Source organism: Geospiza fortis, unplaced genomic scaffold (assembly GCF_000277835.1).
Source record: "Geospiza fortis unplaced genomic scaffold, GeoFor_1.0 scaffold265, whole genome shotgun sequence".
Classification (NCBI taxonomy): Eukaryota; Metazoa; Chordata; class Aves; order Passeriformes; family Thraupidae; genus Geospiza; species Geospiza fortis.
In genome coordinates this window covers 243,717-264,605 of record NW_005054393.1, presented here as the reverse complement: position 1 = coordinate 264,605, position 20,889 = coordinate 243,717, and the positions used below count along the sequence as shown (strand labels likewise).

Genomic DNA, 20,889 nt, shown 5'->3' with positions numbered 1-20,889 from the left:
TCAGTCTTCTCCAACACATCAGACCCTAAAAGTGGTCCTTTGGTCCCTTCCAGTTTCAATAATTTTTTTTTTGTAACAAAGGTGACTCCAAATTTACAATTATATCCAGCTGTGGTCTCAACAATATTTTGTACAATGTCAAGCAAGCATCTCTTTATCTGTAGATATCCTATGGTTTATATGACCTGGATGACCTTCATACACTTCTTTGCCATGGCACTTTGACAGTCCATAACAAACCATAAAAAAGGTAGTTTCTTTTATAATTTTCAAATTAAATTTATTCAGGATAGCTATTTTCATATGTTCTTGCACTGAAACTGTAACTTTGATGAGTCTCTCTCAACCCTGTGTACCACCTTCAGTGTAACTTAAAAGAACAGTTCTAGCTCTTAGCCAAAATTCTGGCAATTAGTTTCTAATGGTATAGCAATGATATACATTATTTTCATAGCCAAGGTAATAGTCTCTTGCAATTAGCTGTATGGCCTTAAGGTTTTGCACTGTGGTATTATAAGATTTCTCTTTTATTGCCAAAGGTAAACTGCACTGCACATTTTTAAATTCATGGCTTTGAACCCAAGGACGCATAACCCTGTAGCTCCACCTTAGATTTTAAATAGCTCCAAAGGCAAAACCCAAACTGTAAAAAGTTCTGCCAATTGCTTTTTGGCTTTGATAATGTTTTTAATACATAAAGAAAGCCGCTTGTGTACAACAAGACATTCAAGTCTTATTTCATGCTTTTAAAAAATCAAGATGCAGCAGCTTCTAAAATTGTAGAAGATATTTAGGCTTCTGAAATCCTTCTCCTGACATTAGTGTGGGCCATTTCAATACTCATGATTAAGTAAAAAGTACAAAGAGGATCAAAGCTGCTACACGTAGGCTCTAATGGAAACCGGAGGATATAATGGCAACTGGAGCTGTGCTCGACCAGGTGTTACTGAGATGGATAAGAATTAAAGGGTCCGGTCCGGGAGCACTGGCAGTGCTGTACACAACAGCGGCAGCAGGCAAGCTGTCAATGGCTCTTGGCTTCAGCTACACCCGAACCCTCGCTCATCAGCCGCCAGCTCATCAAGCACTACAGCGGCTACCTTCAGCCTCATCACAGCTGGGTGTACCGTGGAGCTGGGAGATCACACTGGTCTCCCTCAGAGAATCGATGGATTTCAGCTTAAAAAAGCGTCTCGCAGCTAAGGAGGGTGGAGAGGAAACTTAGCTGGGGTGTGCCCTCCGTTTTGTACGGCATCGCCACCACATCTCAGCTAGGCTGAGGAAGGAAAAAAAAGCGGGGAGAGAGGGAGGGAAGGAAACGCTTGCTCCCCGCCGAAACTACATTTCCCAGAGTGCCTCCGCCTCGCCGGCTTCCTGCCCCTCACATGAGACGCCCCCCCAGCGGGCCCTGCGGGGTGCGAGGCCGTCGGGGACAGCCTCGCTGCACCGGGGCCGGGGAGGGAAGATGGAGGCAGCGGAGCCTGGGGCTGCCCGGGAGGGTGGGTTTAGAAGTGCGTCCGACGCCGCTGTGGAGCCAAGAGCTGTCTCTCTACCGAGGGACACAGAGACATGACCGAGTTCATTTCAACACGGGAATTTTTTTCTGAGAAAAAAATTGAGGATTTTGGTGCTGTTTCCTTAATCGGGTGTTCTCCTAAAGCTCCCCATCCCTAGGTTGCTCTTTCCCAAGAAAAAAAATAAAATAAAGGAAAAAGTGCAGTTCCTGGCCCTTTCAGGTACTTTCTAAATGCTTCTTTGCTGAGCCAGTATTTGAACAGACAACAGAGCTGTGCAATATTTGTCAGTCATAGATGCCTAAAAGTGAGAGTCTTAGAAATACTTCAAGGTAGCCGGCCAAAGTTAGAGCATCTGGTTTCCACCTTCCCTGCTGACAGTTTTGTTGGGAGGGCTTGGCTTCCTTGGGGGAGAATTTTTTCCCCCGGGATTGATGTGTTTTTAATTGTGGCTGCCTTTGGAAGGATGAAACAAACTTTGACAAGTCTTCTCTAACAGTACAGTAGATTAAACTAGCCCATGTTTTGCTCTCTTTGGACTGTGATAGGAGAGTTACTTTATTGATTTGAGTTTATTTCCTGTGGGTGGCATGCACAGCTCTAGTGAAAGGGCTGTGTGTGTGTTGTGCATGTGTTTCTGTAAAACTCAACTTCTGTATCTTTCAGCTTGTGTCAGGTTTACATTATGGGCTTAAACACATAGTGGATTACATATGGTGTTTGTAAAACCAAGGGAAGGGAAAACCCTATACCCATCATACTGGAAAGCCCACTTAAGAATATTTTGAGAAGTTATGTTGGATCTTTTAAGTGAGAGATTATAATGGTGAGAGATTACTTCATATTTCTATGGTTTCCTGATCTGTGTTCCCTTACTGCATTCTTGGGCTACTTAAGCAACAGTGTCAGCTGGCTGAAGTGTACTGCTCATTTTCCCCTAGAGTCTGAGATTGCTAAAGACTGCTATTCCTACATGATTTTGGATTCTGGTTGTCTACAAATCCCTTTTTAGGGATTTCCTTTCCACAGTTACAAGGCTACTAAAAAGTGGAAGTGGAGGATAATCCTTTCAGTTCATGCATTGGTAGGGAAGGCAAAGGAACCTAACAGAGCCCCAGGGCAATCATAACTACAGTTTACTGTTCAAGTTTGCCTAAGCAAGTGGGAAAACCCAGGGAAAAAGCTATTCATAGTAAGTTGCTACCGAAGTGAGTTTGTAGGTAAGTATCAATTCTAAGCACCTTCAGCTAAGTTCTTGTCAGAGAACAAATAAAATTTTTGCATTGCTTTCTTAAGCCAAGGCTCCCTCTGATTTTTTCTATATTATTTTCTGCAGTAAAACATAAATGCCGTGAACCATTTACCTGTATTCATATGCCATTTATGAAATGTAGTATCTGAGATTGCAGTGCCTTGTGAATACAGTAGGGATACCAGGGTAGATGTCCTAAATAAAAATAGATTGATATTTTCTTAGTTCACATGGATTGATTATTGGAATCAACTTCTGGCATGCCCTAATTTTATATGTCAACATCCTCTAGGGATGCCTTTGCGCATAACTTGTGGCTCAGTTAAGCGCCTCAGGTGGGTGTGAGGACCAGCTGTTGTCTCAGTAAGTGAGCTGTTAACTCCATCCTGCACGTGTGTTGGTCTGACAGCATGGTATTAGATAGTGAGCTCATCCTGAAAGTAAGTTTCTGTTCCTAGACAACCAAAACAATTGGAACCATGAGAGGCAGATGTAGTTGGTGTAGCTGCACTAGCAGAAATGTCACTTGCTGTAATTCCTTTGTTTGGGAGAGATTTTTTTCCTCCACACTATGTGAATTATACCAAAATACCACAACAGCAGTGCTATTAATTTTGATTTATTAAGGATTTGAGTAGGTAGCTCTTGGTATTCAGAAGAGAAAATCATCGTTTTTTATTAGGAATGTGATGATACTTTGTGTTGGACTTTGTGTGTTGTTCTAGCTCATCCAGTCAGCTGGCAATATTACACCACACTGTTTTAGTTCAGTTCTCACTTGGTGATTGTTAAGATGCACAAAGATTGTATGTACCAAAATTGTAATTTCCTGAAAAGTTACAGCAGCTTGTGATTAGAGACTGGGAGATCAACAGACAAACAGTTGGACTTGCAAAGTTGAACCTAAACTTCAAAGGATGCCAGGATTTTACTCCATCTTCCCTTGATTCCCATGTACTTTTTACTTGCAATTTCCCAATTCATGACACAAGTGTAGACTACACTGATAACCCTTCTATGGGATGTGTATTTTAGAGGTGAGTCTGTAGTGTGTAAAATGGAGGAAATGGATGTCAGTAATTGTGCTAACACCTTGCATGAAGCTTCCAGTAGCCGGTAGTAGTGCTGCTTTGCTTCTCTCCCATCTGCTGTGATGGTCATTATGGGCATCAGTGTGAGCCTCCATTAATGAAAAGGAAGCCTTTGCTTTTGGTGTACAGGTCACAACCAGTGCATTATATAAACATAGAAAAGAAATAAATATGAGAAAAAAAATTACACTGGTTGTCAGTGCATTAAATTTTCTCCTTTTTCCATTTTTCTCTAAGCTGTTGGTAAGGGTGTAATTTTTTTTTTTTTTTGTCTTGTCTGGTGGAATTCTGTACCTATTAATCTTACTCTTCAAAGACTCCCTTCATAAGATTTGAAATGCTGCTTTCTCTCTTACTTGTTCTTTGTTTATATCATATTTTATTGTTAAAATGCTTACATTCACTGCTGGTGTATTAGTTGTAATCCTTTATTGCTATCGATAAAGATAAATACGTTAAGTAAATCTTCGTTTTGCTGACTTCTTTGAGGAGGCATTGCATCAGCAGATTTTCTCAGTGAGCAGATGAGAGATAAGCAGGAGTTGACTTAAAAAATTTTTTTTCTAGGGTAGAAAGAATCATCTTGCCAGAGAGATGTTTTAAAGGTACAGTTGTTTCAAAGGCAGGAGAAGAAAGCCACGTCTTGCATTAACATCAGATGGGAAGGAGAAAGTCATTGAATGCTGGTTTAAAATAAGCCTATTAACAGCTAAATAGTTGAATAGCAGAGGGGGCTTGTGGATAACTTGAGAATGCTGTTCTGACATGAAAGTCAAGATATGGGCAGTTTCTTTGCAAAATTTGCTACTGCATCTGGAAGAGGGGAAGATAATCACAGGGACAGATTCTCAGATCACCCAGTCACTCTCCCTTTCAGGGTAACTGACAACAGAGTCCCTGCTGCTCCTGAGTCTCGCTGTGACACTCAAATGCAAGTGCAAGCACAAATCGAGTATGAATGACAAGGATGGAAACTCTGAACTTTGAGTTGCTTCTGCTTTGTCTTTCATTTCTTAGTAACGGTTTAAAAGTACTTCTTAAAGGGAAATACTGCTCGGTTATGTATATACGTAGCTATTTACCCCTTTGTTTTTTGTGTCCTTTTCAGGAAACCAGGTCTTATGAGGAATCAACAGATGAATCTGAGGTAACCCTTCTTAAAATGTTTCATACTCGGATTTGTGCCAGTGTGGTCAATGCTAGGTTTTTTTGTCAATATGGAGTGAAAAATATTATTTCACTGGTTGTTTTTAGAAATTTGGCCAGTATTATGTACCAAGGATTGTTAATCTGATCTTAAATTATTAAAAAGAAGCTGTGAATTGCTATTAGAAGCTTCTTTATATTAAAAAAACCCACATTCACCCCATTATTGTAAAATTAATTATGTTGAGAGATAAATTGAAGTGCATTTGCTTCTGTTTTGATAAAATGAAAATTTGTAAGTATAATTATATATGCAGTAATAGTACATTCAGGTAATTACTTTATTGTTTTAATAACTTCACAATCTGAACTTAATCATGTCCTGTAGACTCTCTATTCTTGAGATGATGTTTTGTCAACAATTGTCTCATTTTCTGGAGAGGTCTGCCTACACTGCTGTAGGTGATGGGAAAAGGGGGGCTGGGGGTGAAGAGGGGAAGGAAGCTGGAGAGAGTTAAGAGCTTGTCTCTGTTCAGTAATATTATAAATAAAGCTCTTAGGAAGATTTTGTTTTTTACCAAGGGACAAATCTCCATGCTGGGTTTAAGCACTAAGCAGAAAGAAATCCTCATTTCTATGACAGTGGGTAGTGCAGAGACTGTAGTGGTGGATTCTGAAAAAATCTTTTTGCAGTGGAAGGTGGCTTTGTTTCTTGTGAGATATATTTTTCTTTCTGCCATTGAGTGGTTGTCTTCAGTGGCACTGAATGGCAATACTGGTGAGAAGCAGAGGTTTTTGGCCCTTTAACATTGCTCTGTGGAACAGCTGCCCAGGCCAGACTTTTTTTGTCCAGTGTGAAATGCCTTCATTCTGAATAGTGCTTTGTGATGTGGAGATAAACAGTCCCTGGGCAATGTGTCAGTAGAATAGTAATCCTCTCAAGGCTTGACATTCACAGGATAGTGAACACAGATACTTACCTGCTGAGGTGCTTTTTTTGATCTTAAAGCTTATTGCAATGAAAAAATGGTACTTTTACTGGCCTTTCAAGATTTCAGCTTTAGCAAATCAGTATTTGCAGCAGAATTAATCATAAATGGGTTGCCAGATTGGTGGAGGTTTACTGTTTTTTCCCTTAAGAAAAATAGGCATCATGCATCTTTCACAAAATTTAAAGTCCTAAAATTTCAACTAGACCTATGTTAAAGTTGACATCTATTCTTAATGTTAATTTCACATGCAGAGAGAAGTAAAAAGGAAATTTATATATTGAGAATGTAGATATTGGATCTAAAGAACAATTGTCATTCTAATGTCTATGAAAATGCTTTGCATTGGCCATCTTTAAGTCTAGTCTTTAGTATCTTGATCATCAGTATGAGAAATGACTCCTCACTTTTAAAAATTTCAAAGGTTTATTAAAAGCTTAATAAAATACAACAAATGAGTGAATAAGGAAGAAGGACAGCGCGCTTGGATTAGGTGACCCAGCAGCCACAAGCTGGTCTACAAAATGTCTGCTCTGTGTTTTACACCCCGTGGGTTGCACTGGACAACCCTGTCCCCTCTTAAAGTCCGCCAGTCAACTCTTCTTCACCATTTATTGGTGGAGATCACTTTCTTACAACTTGATTGGAGGTCAGGTGTTGTCATGCCGTGTCTCCTAGTAACAAGCCTTCCCCCCTCCCAAATGCCCATGCAAGGGGCACGGGTACTTGCCCTCCTTCCACATGTCCCGACTACCAAGGCCGTCCCTTGGCAACAGTACCGGGAGAGGAAGGAGACTATGGGGAGAACAGAGGACATCTAACGAACAAATCACAATAACATAACTATACATCAATAAAACTTCTCTTAATATGTACATAATAGTCATCCCTTTATTGTGAGAGCCAACCATCACATTCCTCATCTATAATAATCAGAAAATAGCTAATGGAATGAAACTGATTAGACTATTTCTAAAGATTGTTCAGATAAAACCAAAATGGTAAAAGCACAAAGTGTAAAAATGTTCTCAGTGCTTGCTTATATTACTTGAAGTATGGTCAGAGCTTAGATCAAACTGATGGCTTCACTCCTAGCTCTTGTGATCATAAAATTGTAATTATTTCTTTTGAATGGCCTATAGTGTGAATAATCAGGGATGTATTTTATGGTGGTGGTTCTAGAATCAGAGACTCTGATTCTTGCAGCCTGTGTTGTTTTAGCCACTAAAAATATATTTATGGCATGGACTTCATAGACATCTTACCATAGTACTAAAAATTTTTACATATACAGTTACTCTTGCAATAAATTTAATTTAAATTCTTTGTATAAAGTTGAATATTGTTACTAATTATTCCAGAGGGCACATGACACATATCCAACTTACATTATAGATGTGCTTTCTGTTATGGAGAAATGCAGTATTAAAATTTTTCCGATTTTGAGTAAATTATGCCCCTGTCTGAATTGGATGTGTAAGCAAAGTATGGATTTTTTTTTCTGATTTTTTTTACCCTTCTGTACCATTATTTTAGCAAAGAATCCAATATACATTAATACTATCTCATCAGCAACTCTCTTATTATCATTCCTTTAGCATCTTCTACCAAATAAGATTCTAGTGCTGTTTTGCTACCTGCTTGGTTTATTTTGAAGGACAGGCTCTTTAACAATTGCCAGGATGCCCATTTGCACAGACTTGGTGGTAGAGTTTAACAGTAAGCCTCAAATGTGGAAGTCTGCAGAAACTGACTGTCTTGAATGTATGTCATCTGAAAGCTGATCAATGTAAGTTTGGTTCCAGCAATGGCTCCACAGGAAATTGAGTTCCTAAGGCTGCCCTGGTGTAAAATATTCTCAGCTATTTAAGTCAGAGTGTGTAAAATGCAAAGGTATCAATGAGCAGAGATTGTGCATTTGTTCAGATCTTAAGTAGACCTTTCTTTCAATATAGAGATAGCTGAAATTACTAGTAAAATTTGTAGAACTGATAACACTTGTAGAAGTGTTATTACATTTCTTTCCTGGTAACTACAGTACAGTTGGCACTTTCCTATCATGTTCTTATATCTGACTTGGGGTATTACGTGCTTTTTCTTTTCCGGTAGTCAGACTACAATATATTATGCCAGGCTATGATGAGGAAGCTGTATATCTAATAGTCCTTTAATTCTTAGGGGAAAACCTCCTTCTTTTGTGAAGTAATTTTACTCAGTCTTGAAACACAGGTATTTTCTTTTTGTATGTTTGGCTTTAGACATTTGGTTTTGGTGTTTTTTGATGGGTTTTTGGGTTTTTTTGGGTTTTAAATTTTTTTTTTAAGTATATTTGCATTACTTATCCCAACCTTGTCTGATCATCACATATGCAGCCAGATTTGAGGGTGTATCTGAGCAGGTTTGTTTGGCTGAAAAATCCTAGTTTCAATATGGTTTCATTGGCTTACTTAATTTTATTTTATAGCACCGGAAGCTATATGTTTGGACTGTCACATTTGATGAGATCTAAAAAGTAGATAGCAAAGTAATCAGGCTTTTGGCTATTTGGAAACTGTGGAGAAAAAAAATCTCCATAAATTATGTACAGCCTGAATCTGAATTTATTTTCAAATTATTTTTCTTCCTTGCAATGCATCTGTTGCTGTAAAATCTTTTCTCACTTGAGCTGTTTTCTGTCAGACAGATAGTTATGTTTTGCCAGCTAATTAGCCAAGAATAAAAGACTTAAAATTTTCTCCTCCATTCTGATTTACTACAGGGATTATTAGCAGATTGTGCTGATCCAGCATGACTTTTTTACAGGAAGCACCCTTTCAAGAGCAAATGTCCCTGGAATTATAAATGCGTGCTATGTCCCAAGAAAAGATTCTTGATTAAGTAAGGCATAAGTCATGTTTGTGGTTTTGTTTCTTTTTTTGACGCTGCACTACAGCAGAAATTTTTTTTTTGCAATTGTTTGCTTGTTCAACTACAAAAAAAAAGCCACGTGGGTGCAGATGTTCTGCAAAGAGGTATTAGAATAGTATTTTTTAAAGAAGGTACACTGATATCTGTTTTCTTGCTTTTTTGTTAGATACATCAATGTGTTAGTCATCAGTATTGCATATATTTTCATTCTAGCACTTCTATTTTCATATGTCCCCTTAACATTTTTTTGCTGTTTTGATCACTGTTACCCTGGGAAAGGGACATGTTTGTTCATTTAGTTTCTTGATTAGTTATTTAAATGCTATATTTATAAAAGGTATTGTAGAAATTCCTGGTTAATCCAGTGCTCAAACTATTTCTGGTCATTTAGAAATATCCCTCTCTGATACACTTTTACCACTGAGACTAGTGGTGGTTTGTTCTTTAGGGTTTTGAAAACTGATCAGAGCAGGAACACAGCTAGGAAAAAATGTAAGCCTTAAAAAAAGGCAACTAAAAAGCCTTGATATTTTCTTTCTCTTTTCAGTGCACTCCAAGTTTTAGTCTTGTAGGTTGTGTCTGGATTAGGCCAAAGCAATTAAATCATTTCAAGTAAATAAAGTACTGGTGAAAAAAGCTCCTTGTCATCTTGTGTTTCCATCAAAGCGTTCTCTTAACATGGGGTGTGGAGCACTGGGCTGGAAGAGGTAAGCTCTTCTGTGGATAGTAGCATTTGAAGGGGCATCACCATTGCAAGAAAAATGGATGGTTGAAAAGTAGATGTGGCTACTGTGCTTCAGTCTGAGTTGCCTTTTTTGTCTACAGTCTGACCTTTTCCAAAGTAATTATTTTAATCATGCCACTTTTCCTTATTACTGAATAGCTGTACACTAGATTATTTTTTAAAATGTAAAATGGGAGAAAAATGCTCAAAAAATATATTCTGTTTCACATATCGGACGTCTGAAGAGAGATTGCTTCTCTCTGCATGGCTTTAAATTAAATTGGCCTTTTGGGGAGAATGGAAGGAAAAGTTACATAAATTCCAAGTACTAAGTTCTCCTTATTGATGAGGAAATGCATCACGCAAATAATTTATCAATTTGAGTCAGTAGGGTGAGCATAGTAAAATATTTATTGAAGTTTAAATGGAATATTTTCCTGCATTAATTTGAAAAACAAGTTTGCAGTGACTAGTAACTAATATTATAATAAACATTATTAGAGGATTGACTTGCAGGAAAGAAATGGATTATTGCAATATTCTTTTAAGATGTTCTGGTTTTGAGTGAAAATTAAATACTTCATTTAATGGGCTATTAATATTAACCAGAAGTGCCTGTTCTATTTGTGTGTTGTGGAATACATAAAAAGTAAAAATGTTGCTGTGCTTCCTACATAAATTAAAAGCAATTGCAAAGCTACTGTGTTAGCAGAGTAAGCAGACGTGGCTTTCCCAAAACATTAAATGTATTTCGCTCCATTAAATGTATCACACTCCTGGCTGCAAAAAGAAAGTAATGGTGAAATTCAGCTCTTCCCCAGTGGTGGGTAGGTGAGCTTCAAAAACTGCTATTCTCAAAACTGCCCTGTCAGCTTTTCATATGCAGTAGATCACAAGGTGGCAACTGGGTTGCTTGAGTAGTGTTCACAGGGGAAACAAATGTTTGCCCAAGTTCCTTACTCAGCAAAAGGACAATAAAAGTAGAAATCCATAGCTTCATTGATATTTGGACTGAGTTTGGATTTTTCTGTGCTGGAATTGGATTTGGACATGGAAGATGAAACAGCCTATCCTGTGCTGCCTCTGTATAGTGCACTTGGTGTGGATGGACGTATCCTATGTTTTTGAATACTGAAGTGGATTTGGAAGTTTCAGGTGTTGTCATGCACAAAACCATCAGCAAAATAAACTGAGGTAGTTGAAATGAAACCAAATTACATTATATTGACTTTCTACTACTATTTTTTTTTAAACATGCCATTTATGAGGATTGGTTATGTGCAAGTATGTCATCTCTGTGTTACTTATGCTTCGAAACTTGGCTGATGCCCAGCTCCTTCAAATCTGTAGGAGTAAATCTTCAATTGGTGTTGTGCAAAAATAGTCTAATATTCTGTATGTCACAACAGTTTTGCGAAGAAATAAAATGCTCTCTGTTTTGTCTTTCATCTGTGTCATTTCATACTGTAAATGCAGCCCATTTTGAGACATATTCACAGGCAGCCATATAATCTTAATTCCATGCTCCTGGTGTATATCTGCATTTTCCCAGAGTATTAAATAAATCCCTATGGGAAATGTGTGGGGAGAACAGAAAGCTTCTGTGTGAAATTTTACCATCCTAATCCATATTTACCAATTTTACAGCTAGCTACTGGAAAAGTGTTGGTGATGTGCCTTATGAACAGTTGTAAAGGAACGAGATCAGAGGTTATTCATGTTTTTCACAGAACTACCATTACTGTATTTTCACCATAGAATTAGGGGGAAATATTTTTAGCAGCATAAGTCACAAACATGCCGTCATAGTTTAGAAATTTCAGTCTTCGTGCCTTTTTTGTGTACCGATAGTTGCAGATTTCTTGTACAAGTTGAAAACTGTAGTGGGTTTCTAGCTTTTATTCACTATTGCTCTACCTGCTTTTGAACCAGTGACTTCAGGATGAAATGCTCTTTGCTATTCTCATTCTTAAACCAGTTTTTTTTTTCTGCTTTGTTAAAATTTTCCTGTAGAAACAACTTTTTTTTATGAAAGTAATGGAGGAAAAGAGGTTTGTGTTCTCTCAGTGAGCTTCCAGAGGGTCTGATAAAGTGCTCAGGATTTAATTTCAGCACAGTAAATAAAACAACAACTTGCAATAAAACGGTATTCCAGTTTTGGTATTATCAAGCAGCCGGGTTAAAGGCCTTGGTCTGAGTTTTTCTTGGTATTCTGTTAATGTTAGAGATTTAATTGCATTGATAGAAATTGAGTTAGGATCCTAATTCTGAAAATAGCATAGATAGTCCCTTTATCACTGAGGTAGGAGCCGAAGCCTAGAAACCATATCCTAGGGATGGAGAAATGGTAATGATGAAGCTGCACTTCATGATAGTTACACAGCCTGCTACAATAATTGTCCTTGTTTGTTCTGTGGCACTTGATTCTTCAGCAGAGGTGGATGTACCATCCAAAATAGCGGGGGATGGAGTGCTTTCTTCTGCTTGGTTCTGGATTTTTTTTCTTCTGAAGGAAGGCCAGGTAAGACCTAGAAATGGCCAGTCAGGGAAGCTGTGTTTGCATCACTTTAGAACACAGAACATTTGTTTTTTCTTTTTAAAAAACAAATATGGGGACATCTACTTGTGGAGCTTTAATAAATGAGTTTGAGGTGTGTGATGGGTTGATGCTGGCCAAATGCCAGTGCACCAATGAAAATCATTTATTCATTTTCTTCTACTATAGTTTTAAGCAGAGGAAGGGAAAAGAAAACTCAAGCAGTGAGATAAGGATTAGGAGAAAACATTTTAAGGGCAAAACAGGCTCAAAACTCTAAAAGGTATAAAGAAAGAAAAATTCGTTAACAGAATTAAAAGAGGATAATGAGAACTAAAATAAACTTTTAGAACACCTTTCCCCCCATGCACTTCATGAATTACAGGGAAACTGTTGTATTATAGTCCTCACCACAGCTTTCAGAAGAATTAGCTCTGATGCGTGGAGTACCTCCTCCTCTCCCTCCCTCTTTTTCACCTACCTTAGCATTCTCATACTGTTCTCATGTGTCTTCACTATGGGTTGATGCTGGCCAAATGCCAGTGCACCAATGAAAATCATTTATTCATTTTCTTCTACTATAGTTTTAAGCAGAGGAAGGGAAAAGAAAACTCAAGCAGTGAGATAAGGATTAGGAGAAAACATTTTAAGGGCAAAACAGGCTCAAAACTCTAAAAGGTATAAAGAAAGAAAAATTCGTTAACAGAATTAAAAGAGGATAATGAGAACTAAAATAAACTTTTAGAACACCTTTCCCCCCATGCACTTCATGAATTACAGGGAAACTGTTGTATTATAGTCCTCACCACAGCTTTCAGAAGAATTAGCTCTGATGCGTGGAGTACCTCCTCCTCTCCCTCCCTCTTTTTCACCTACCTTAGCATTCTCATACTGTTCTCATGTGTCTTCACTTTTTCCTTTTCTCTGACTCAGGAGAGAATTGGTGTTTGTTGGTGTGGTGGGTTTTAGCGCTGGTTAAATACCAGTGCATTCACTAGAATATACTTACTTATTTCTTGTTCTGAGACAGGACTAGGAGGAAGGCAAAGTAGGCTCAAAACTTGGAAAGGGTATAAAGAAAACTTTTTTAATAGTAATGAAAAGAAAGAATAATAAGAATCACAATAAAACTTTTAGAACACTCTCCTCCCCCCTACAACATTTTCTTTCTCACTAACAACATACAGAAACAATTTAGTCAGTTTATCACTTCTAGAATAGTCTTTCTTCAGTTCACTTAGGGAGAGAAGTCCCTCTTGTTAATTTATGGAGACTTTTCTACAAGAAAATAGTTCTCTCATCGCTTTTAATTTCCACAAATAGCCGTCCGGAAATCTGCAATCGTGAAGTCCCTCCCATTTTTCACAGCTTTCCCGACAGCTGCGTTTATGGGTCATGTCAACTTATGAGGTACTATTTTAAGGATGAGCTGTTCAAGAGCAAAGATTCTCTTTATCTGTCTTTGAGATCATCTTCATCTCTGAGAACAGAGGTTTTCTTCTTTCCCTGGGGCAGATAGTCTTCATCACTTTTTTTTTTCTCTCTCTGTTCAAACTTCTTGTGGGATCACAGCTACTTCAGCATTTGCTTACTTTAGCATATAGGCTTTTGCCCATATCTACAATTTGAACACTTAATCTCTCCATACTTGCAATGAGTTACAGGGAAAAAGAATCTGATGTATCAATTACATTCTTCTCTGTAGCTTTACAAGAGGATTTCAGCCTCAAGAGCAAGGCATTTTTTCATCCCTCCCATCTGGGACTTGACTCTTTCTTCACTGACCTTGGTGTCTTCATGTTGTTCTTCTATGTGTTCTCACTCTGTCCTTTTTTCTCACTTGAGGGAGGACTGGAGGTCTGCAAGTCTTACCTGTGCACTGAAAGAGCCGGTGTCTTGCCTGGCGCCTGCAGATGGTCACGTGAGGCCAGCCAGGCTCGGTAGCTCGCGGCCAGAGCCATGGCTGGGCTGGGATGGGCTGGGGGCGGCCAGGATCTCCGCAGCCAGGCCGGGGCTCAGCTGCAGCACGCCAGGAGCCGAGGGCCTCCCCTGTCCTCCCCCTGCCCAGCAGCTGATGGGGCCTGGCCCCGTGGCAGAGCCCACCCAGCCCAGCCCAGCTGAGATGGGGGCCGGGCTAGCCTTGTTGCCTGCTCAGGGCCAGAAGCAAAAGAGAACTTCTTGGGATTTTTTTTGTCTTTAACGTGTATTCACAGAGGCGCATTTAGCTTTCTCAGTGGTTTAACAGATTGTCAATTCTTAAAACTAATTACTGATTGGTTTATTATCACAAACGGAGGAAACTGCTAGCAGCTTTTCTTAGGAAACTGTTGAGGCACTTCTGTGAATGCCTCCAATGCAAAACCAGCACAGCAGGTTCATTTGTTCTCAAGTTCTACCAATTGAAACAGTTTTTGTAGAATTCTGCAGTGCTGAAAGGTTAATCTTGTCCAGGGGTCGCTGTGCCTCTCTCTCAGTTGGTCACATGGGCTCTGCCGGCACTGTGCAAGCCGTGGCGACTGCCAGCTCCGATCCGCGCCTTTTCTTCATTCAGGACATCAAAAAAAGAAATGCTGCGTCCACTGCTTTTGTCTTTCTGTCTGTAGCATGGCTGGTTAAAAGTGTCCAAGTAAATAAAGTCCATTACAAGCCATGCTGAGAGAGCTGCAGCCATGCCGAGGTCCAGCGGCCCCATCTGGGAAAGGGGCCCCAACTGGCCCCCTACTCAACTGTACAGAGCAGAGAGCAAGAGAGCTAGCTTCCTGCGTTTTTTTCATTCTTGAATGTGTTATCATAGAGGCGTTTCCAGCTTTCTAATTGGCTTAGCAGAGTGCCAATTTTCCAAGCTAGCCAGTGATTGGTTTTGCCAGGCATGGAGGAAGCCACTAGCAGCTCCTCACAGAGAATCACTTCCGCGGCTTTTTGCCTCTTCACCAAAAATCAGTTATTGCAAAATCAGCACAAGGTGCTATCTTTAAGGACCAAATTAGATTCTAAATTATACTTTATGTGTTTCTTGATTGTAAAGAGTAACAATCTTCTGGAGGTTTTGCAACAATGAAAATAAAAAAAAAATTAAATCTTTGTTGTGAATTTCCAGCTATTTTTTTCAGAAATAATGATTATTTAAATTATTTCTAATCTATAACATAGGTTCCAGTTGGTGTGAGAAGGAGCAGAATTTGGGTTAGGGTTTTTTCCTGACTTCCATGTCAGAATGGCAGGCAATAGATTGTCTTGTGTGCAGTTTCTTTCAAAAGTGGCAGCATCAGAGGCAAACACCAAAGAAGCCTGACATTACAATGGAAGAACTTTTGAGTAAATAGCTGCCTCCTTTACAATGATAGTGTTACATCCTCATTGCCCACCTCCGTAATTTGCATCTTTTTGACAATTTTGACTTCTAAAACTTTCCAAAGAAAAACCTTTATCCTACCCCCATTCTGACCAGAATTAGTCATCATCTTCAAATAGATTTTTCCCAGTAATGCTGAGAAAAAATAAGACTCTACTGGTATGCGCACGTAATGCAGTTAATAGTGGGTCAGGTTACTTGAAGTTGAACGTGTTTGCTTTAAGGGTAGAAGGAAGTGGACAAATGTCCAGAAATATTCCTGGGTTCCTTCTGATAATATACCAATTTAATGTGTAGAGTTCAAAACTTCTACCCCTCATCTTTAAAGTACAAGTTATTTTCTGATGCCTGTAGTCATAAGGCAATAATATGATTTATAAAGACCAGCTGTTTTGTGGCTGTGAAGTAGGAATAAAACAAGGAAGAGGGGGAGAAAGCAAATTTACCTCATCACAGGTATAACCCAGTTGTTATTGTACTTGGCGTTGTGAGCAGGGTAAGCATTTAGTTTTTCTTCATCTTCGTGTTCTTAAAAAACAAACAAAATAACCTATTAATTGGTTTTACCAGATAGTGCAGGGACTTTGACGTGGTTGGGGTGGAAGTCAAAGGGATCTCCCAACTGTGTTGTGACATGATGATGTCACTTCCTTAAATTCATCAACAGATGTTAGCAATTTGTTGCAGCTTGCTGCTTAATATTTTCTACTTTTATTAGCCCTCCTGCATGTGTTATGTTATGTGTTGCTCCCATGTGATATTTCCACTTGCAGCAGGTTTTTTTGCTAGATATCTTTATTCATTTGCCGTATTCCCTTTTATTGCAAATGAGCTGTGTGTTCATTTGCATATGTCAACCTCAAATTAGTAAATAAAATTCCTTTTTTCCTTCCGTGTGTTATATATATGGTAGATTAATTCATGCTGTAAAGTTAGAAATAAGTATATATAAAATATTAGGAGAAATCAAACCCTATGCTGGTGACTGCTCCGGCCGGGGACTGCATTCTGTTCACATTCTAACCAGTTCCTGTATTCACATTCTAACCAGTTCCCGGACAACACTAAAGATAACATCAAGCCAGTTACGTATGAATAAAGAAATCTTGGACTATGAGCTAAGCCTGACTGAGGACAGAGTTATGCATATGGTAACCCCTTCCCAGACATCCTGAATGAGACTGGCTCAGACCATCAGAAGGGGTTTTCCTTCAGCACCATGCATGAGAAGATATCATCTGGACCTTCCCGGAATGGAATGTCCTGAAGAAGCTCGCAAGACCTGCACCTGGAAAGGATTAAGTCTACGCACTCAGGAAATATGCATCTTCTGCCTGGGTACTCAGACATTTGTCTGAGTTCGGACTTTGTCTTTGTCTGCTTCTACACATGTATAGATCCAACTTTACATGTAAAGAGACACAAAGAAATATGTGGTCATCTCTGCCTTAGGCAAAATAAACTGTATATAAACTAGCTCCTGTGAGCACTTGGGGTGTACCTTCGGGGGAATGCTGTCACTCTGTCAGTGGGAACCCAAGGTCACCCAGCATCTGTATCCGGGGCAGATGCTGTCTTGGCTGTGGTTGATTTTTTCTTTTTCCAAAAATTCTGGTTTTTTTGTTAATTGACTTAATAAATCTTTGTCGATTTTTTTGATAAATTGGCTACAGATTGATCATTTATAACACGTGTATTATAAGAACATCTCTGCTTTTAATATATGGAAAGAGGTCATGGAAATACAGGATGGTAATTGTCTGCATTGCCAAATCCATTTACTCAGTGGTCAATCTTGATCTCTGTCCTCTGAATGTCTCTGAGCTCTGTGGGTCTGCTGCTGACATGGGAGCTGTGGCCTGCCTTTTGCAAGAACCACCTATAGTATATTTGGTGAGCTGTTCATGCTGGATTCTGGTGTCCTGTGAACAGCTGTTTCATGTCAGGCTATAAGCAGTCATTAAAAACCCTGTATTGGGAAGCTGTGTCATGAGGGTTGCCTGGCTGGAAGTGAGCTTCTGACTAAAGACCTGGTAGTTTTGGAGAGGAAGAAGATGGGGTTCCTGGCAGGCACACTGAAAAGTGTTGAAATTGGACTTGTAGTCTAGGCTGAGAGGGCTTGATAAAGTGTTTGAGGGAAGTTAGGGTATCAGCAAAGATCCATTTGAGGATTACAAGGGGATGGAGCAGAGGAGATTTGTAAGAGGGGGGCTTGGGGAAGACTTGTGAGCCTTCAAGACTCTGCAGTCTTAAAAGTGGAGGTTAAGTGTTAGAGTGGGAGCCAGGCCCTTTATGTGTTTTGTATAATTGGATTATAGGCGGGTTGGATTGACTGGTACTGTGAAGGCAGTCCTTCAGTCCTTTAACCTTTATAATATTGTGGTGGGGCATAGTCACTGTTTTCATTTGCCATTTGTGTCCCAAAACTGAGAGTAACCCTGTCAGCAGATCTAGTTCTACAGAGCTGTAGTGGAGAGTTGCTCTGCCTGCATCTTGCCTTGTTGTCCAAATCAGCAAAGTTGAAGAATTTGCTCATTATCCTAGCTGACCAAGGGTGTCAAAACTGAAGCATTATTTCCAGGGTGAAGAAACTGTATGGTTTGTCAATTACTGTCATTAGATACAAGAAAAGTATGGCAAGTCTTAGTTTTTTAGCATACAGCTACTAAGAAATATTTTGGTGTGAAATATGATAAAGAAGTGAGAAATTATGCACATGGATATTTGCAGGATGATACTGAGAATATAGAGGCTTCTGTCTTATTATCTGGATTACCAGATTGTCTGAGCCACATTTAGCCTGAATATAATGTGGGTAGAGAAAACTAGAGATGACAGATAAGTGAACCTGCTTGTCTGAGGGACTTAGTGTTAGATATTTTCCCTGTAGATTTTGCAGAATGGGGTTCAGCAAATGTAAAATCAGATTAATCTGTAAATCCATATCTCTTTACCTTGAATGAATGGAGATTAGTTGGGTCCTAACAAAAGTCTGAGGCTGAAAATAGTCACAATTTCTTTATTGGGCCAAAGGAGGCATTATGACCCATGTGGCGCAGCTCCCAGATATAGGAATGCTGTGAAGATTTAAATAAAAAGCTTTATCTGTATCTTTTGTTGGGTAGTACTTGTCTTGTCGTGGAAATCTTGTGGCAGTTAACCTTAAGTTTGTAAGGCTCTTTTTGGGCTCCCTTGTCCAAGGTAAGGTTTGCACAGCCATCCTGGGTGCAATCCTGCCCTTCCAAGCAATTCTGGTGATGAAAAGGGTTTGCAGAGAGCCAGGGGGTCAGATGTTGTTGTAAAACCCCACTGATGATATTCCTTTCATAGCAGTCTGGCTAGAAGTCATCCATTCTGCTTCTCAGCTGCACACCAGACATTTGGCTATGTACTCTTTGCTCCCATGTCAAATAGGGCATTTATAGATGAAAGATCATTTTCAGCCTACCTCACAGGCCCTCAAAACTAAAGCTGAGACAATCAGTCAGTGCCCCGATTAAGACATTATTTCTGTTAAAAAAATTAGGATTTGGAGATGGTTATACCTTGGATCAAGTCAAGATATTAAAACCAAGGAAAGTAATAAATTATGTTGGCAACTGTGTTCTGCTGGGTATTTTGCTGCGCTTTGAGCTTCAGCACATACACAAGAGAAATAAGGAACTATCCCTGGAGACTTCATTCTGGGGCTTGAGGTCTTTTTATGTTGGTTTCTTTTTATATTTGTTATTGAATTTCTGTAAGAAGTGGAGATGCCCCCAGTGGAGCACTAAGGAGGTGTTCATTCATTTTTGCATAACTTAAAATGTTCTATGAGGTTTTATTTTAATTCAAAATTAATTTGAGTTGGTTTCTTTGGTTCTACTGGAGATTTTCATATAGTGTGTAAACTAATAATTCTGGAGCTCTAATTAGTTGGTTTAATTTTTTTCTTCTGTGTGATAGTGATGACTATTTAAATAAATAAAAGTGCTGATATGGTTTCTCAAGGTCTGACCTGTATTAAATGTCAAGAAAAGTTACTCCCACAAATTGCCAAGTAGTAGTCTCTTCTCACCTTTTTGCAGTAGTATTGGAGTTGTACTTTCTGTGGCAGAATGAGGTTTGTCGGTTTGGTTTTGGTTTTGTTTTTTTTTTTTTAGTAAGATTTTATAATGTGTCCTAAACATTAAGTGTTCAGACACACAGAGGCAGAACATTTGAATGACCCAGTAAGCTAGAGGGTGTGGCAATTTAGGAATAGTACTCCTCATGTAAGTGCTCTCACTGAGACTCTACAAACCACATGCTTCTTGCTTGCTCCCCTCCTCCCCTTCCCCTGGGGTGGGCTGGAAGAGTAGGAGACACAAAAGGGAAAGATGATGGGTTGAGATAAGAACAATTTACTGGAAACAACAATGAGATAAGAAAATGAACAGTAACAGCACAGTACTAATAACTAAAGTGTACAAAAGAGAATGATTCACATGCAAAAATACTCACCCATACTCACTTGCTACTCTGGGGTGGAACCAGCATTACCCAACCCGTCTTCTGATCAACCAGAAGGAACCCTTTCTCCTCAGAGAAGGGGTTCCCTCTTCTCAGTGTGGGTCCTCCCCACACTTGGCAATGGCATTAGTGATGTAGGATAGCCTCTCTGTCCTAGCCATGCCTCCCTTGGTTAGTGCAAAAATTAACCCTGTCCTGGCCAGGAGGAAATGAAGTAATTCACCATTTTTCTTATAATCTCTGAAATCAATGTAAACTTGAAAGAAAGCATGTAAAAAAAAGAAAATTAACTGTAGGGTTTTTGTTTATTTTGTCTTTTTTTCTTTTTCAGACATAGCCTTTTAAGAAGGCCTGTGACACTAGGGCCTTGTTGGAGTAGGGTGTGTGTCCTTTTTGAAATTGCTTCAGTGATGGACTTCAGCTATCTTTGTATTGAAGTTTAAATGCTTTGCAGGATCAAAACTTGCAGGCGTAAACAAGGCTGGAATGGACATTTAGAGTAATTGCAATTTTATCTGGGACCGGACAGAAGAAGCAAAGGGGGAGGACACTTGCCTTATAATGTATGCAGTGTTTATTTCCATAAGGGCTTTGAAAAACTTTGAGGGCAAATTGTGTGGTAAGGATGACACTTTTGCTATCAGTACTTGTAACATAATTTGAGTATCTGTAATCAATAGAGCAACGTTCATGTGACAGACTGTCCTGTAGGCAGATCCTCTGCTCCAGGCGCAAATGTGGGCTAATGAAATAACTCTGGGAACTGCCCACAGGTTCCTTCTGGAAATTTTCTTCACAAGGACTGATTTCAGATTTTTTTTCTTTTTTTCCTACTCATGGTTCCAGCACAGCAGTTCCTGTAGGCAAAGCTAGGAAATACGGGGCAG

The 20,889-nt window shown here is 39.2% G+C and overlaps 1 protein-coding gene across 1 annotated transcript in view; it reads left to right on the top strand.

The window, feature by feature from the left end:
* Positions 1-4,969: 4,969 nt before the first annotated feature.
* The window catches only part of VPS41 (VPS41 subunit of HOPS complex), a 110,413-nt gene continuing 94,493 nt past the window's right edge, over positions 4,970-20,889 (top strand). Inside the window, exon 1 of the mRNA XM_005425684.2 lies at positions 4,970-5,004. The gene's annotated coding sequence lies outside the window, so the exon portion shown is untranslated. The remainder of the gene's footprint in view (positions 5,005-20,889) is intronic.